This window comes from Myotis lucifugus, unplaced genomic scaffold (assembly GCF_000147115.1).
Source record: "Myotis lucifugus unplaced genomic scaffold, Myoluc2.0 scaffold_468, whole genome shotgun sequence".
Classification (NCBI taxonomy): domain Eukaryota; kingdom Metazoa; phylum Chordata; class Mammalia; order Chiroptera; family Vespertilionidae; genus Myotis; species Myotis lucifugus.
In genome coordinates this window covers 400757-403869 of record NW_005871516.1, presented here as the reverse complement: position 1 = coordinate 403869, position 3113 = coordinate 400757, and the positions used below count along the sequence as shown (strand labels likewise).

At 48.3% G+C, this 3113-nt stretch overlaps 1 pseudogene; it reads right to left on the bottom strand.

Moving 5' to 3' along the window:
- Positions 1-582: 582 nt before the first annotated feature.
- Positions 583-1460, bottom strand: LOC102417553 (annotated as a pseudogene).
- Between the last annotated feature and the right edge of the window lie 1653 nt (positions 1461-3113).

The following is a 3113-nucleotide window of genomic DNA, read 5'->3' as shown; positions in this document are numbered from 1 at the left end:
AAGAGGAGTTCATTGAACTTACTAACAACGATGCAGCGAGAACTGATTTCTCTACAATGCCAGTTACAAAATTCTGGATCAAGTATTTGCAGTCATATCCTGTTCTGTCTGAGACTGTGTTGCGCCTTCTTCTTCCATTTCCAACGACATATCTTTGTGAAACAGGGTTTTCCAGCTTGTTGGTTATCAAGTCTAAATACAGAAAGAGACTTGTTGTGGAAGATGATCTTCGTTGTGCTCTTGCAAAGACTGCCCCGAGAATTTCTGATCTGGTGAGAAAGAAGCAATCTCAACCTTCGCACTGACGTTGGCTTTTTACGCATACTGTCGCAAAATGTAGCCATGTAGTTTACTGTTGTTATATTAGGACTGTTACACATGCTACACCATGCTTCAAGACAAAATTTCGTTTATTTGTAATTAGAAATAAATATTTCACAATATAAAATTACATATTGTTTCTGTGATTAATCACTATGCTTTAATTATGTTCAATTTGTAACAATGACAATACATTCTGCATATCAGATATTTACATTATGATTCATAACAGTAGCAAAATGACAGTTATGAAGTAGCAACGAAAATAATTTTATGGTTGGGGGTCACCACAACATGAGGAACTATATTAAAGGGTCGCGGCCTTAGGAAGGTTGAGAGCCACTGCCTTAAAATTCATAAGCATGAGCTTGAGTGCCTCTGTCCACCACTTCTCCGTGTTCAGGTGGGTTCTGATGGAGTGGACTTCACCCCATCTCAGGCCCTGCTCCACGAGGATCCCGCAGGGCATGGAGAGAGCTGGCTCGCCCTTCTTGGCCTCCTCATTGAACTGCATGCAGTCCAGGAAGGCCACCATGGCCTGGTCAAACTTGCTGTCCAAGAGAGAGCCCCCCCCCCCCCCCCCCCATGCAGACCAAGGGCAGCTCTACGTGGTCCTCTGTCAGTGACTTCAGGTAGGAGTGTTCTAAGCGGGGTGTGAGCTGGTACCTCTGAAACTGCAGACCCACTGTGTTAGACAAGGCCACGAGCAGCAAGGCTGTGTGCCCCCAGGCTGCATTGATCTCCCTCCAGCTCACCAGGACAGTGGGGACACAACCCAACCTGAAGCTATTGATGATGGCCAGGGGGCCGTCACAGCAGATCTCACACACGCGGCCTTGAAGGCGTTGGTTCTCTTCAGCCGGGCCAGCTGGGTCTGGGCGTACAGCAGCTGGTCCCTCCAAGCTCCACAGCTCGTCCTGCAGTTCCAGTTGTTGCCACTGTTCCAGTTGCTGCCACTGCTCCAGTTCACCGAGGTCCCCGTGGCTCTGCCTTTCCTGCTGCTCCAGCGTCTCCGTCTCTGCCCGGGCTGCCTCCAGGGCCACAGCTGCCCTGTCTCGGTTCTTCTCTACCTCCTCCAGCTCCTGGACCAGCCTGGCTTCCTCCAGCTCCACGACCTTCAGCTCCTGCTCCAGCGTCATCACCTAATCCAGTGATGGCGAACCTATGACTCGCGTGTCAGAGGTGACACGCGAACTCATTTTTTTGGTTGATTTTTCTTTGTTAAATGGCATTTGAATATGTAAAATAAATTTCAAAAATATAAATCTTTGTTTTACTATGGTTGCAAATATCAAAAAATTTCTATATGTGACACGGCACCAGAGTTAAGTTAGGGTTTTTCAAAATGCTGACACGCTGAGCTCAAAAGGTTCGCCATCACTGACCTAATCCATCCCTGGTCTCCAAACAGCGTCTGTAGGTCTGACTGTCAGACCCTGAGGTTCTGAGCTGGCTGTCCAGCTTCCCAAGAGACTGTCAGTGCAGTCCTCACACAGGGGGTGGTCCAGCTCTTCATCGGATAGGACGTCACCAAGGCCGTGGTGGTTCTCCGGATGGTCCAGCCGGAGGCACTCCCCTGCAGTTCTTCCAGGTCCGTCTTCATCCTGGAGGCAGGGCCTTCCTCCGGAGTGAAGTTCAAAGCGGCAGAAATGGCAGGTCAAGGAGATGGAGAACATGGTGGAGGTCTTGACTTTCACCTTGACTCTAAGTTTCCTCTGGCTCCTGAGTTACTTCTCCATTTATACATCCTAAGGGCTTTTAAGGTCGTGAGTTTTAAAATGCATATCTTATCTCTCACTCTCCCGCCTCAAACCTGACCCTCCCTAGGGACTTGCAGGCCTCCCTGAGCTGTTTTAGTCAGGTGAGTCTTCAAGGAAAATCCAATCATCTCCCTTAACAATACTTGATCTTAGCCAAAATGTCCAGAAGAGACGAGAGTAGTCTTCCTAAAACTAAAATCTGATCATAGTTCTTCCCTCCTAAAAACATTTAATCCTTATGGGACCTTAAGATCTTAATATCTTAGCCTGATACTAAGGCCTCTGTCCACGTTTCCAACTTCTTTCCCCATTTCTTCTTTTTAAAAAAACATATTTTTATTGACTTCAGAAAGGAAGGGAGAAGGGGAGAGAGAGAGAAACATCAATGTTGAGAGAATCGTTGATGTGTTGCGTCCTGCATGGTCCCCACTGGGGATCAAGCCCGCAACCCCAGCATGTGCCCTGACCATGAATCTCACAGTGACCTCCTGGTTCATAGGTCGACACTCAACCACTGAGCCACACCAGCTGGGCCATGCTTTATTTTTTTGGTTAATTCTCACTGGAGGATGATTTTCGGAAGGGAGAGGGAAAGACAGAAATGTTGATGTGATAGAGACACATTTATTGGTCGCCTCCTGTACGGGCCCCAACCAGTGCCAGGGATCCAGCAACTGAGGTATCTGCCCTTAAGCGGAATCGAACCCAGGACCTTCAGTACACGGGCCCACGCTCTATCCACTGAGCCAAACTAGCCAGGGCCGGAAACAGACTCTGCTAGCCATCCTTTTTTTTCCCCTGGAAAAAGTTTTATTGTTTCCATTTGGTCTAATGCATGGGAGAGGGTTCCAGGTGGTTGAAAGAATGGGAACCAGACACAGGTTTGGCTCAGTGGGTAGAACGTCAGGGTGCGGACTGAAGGGTCCTCAATTCTAATCAGAGCACATTCCTGGGTTATGGGCTCGATCCCTAGTGTCGGGCGTGCAGGAGGCAGCCAATCAATGATTCTCATCACTGATGTTTCTCTCTCCC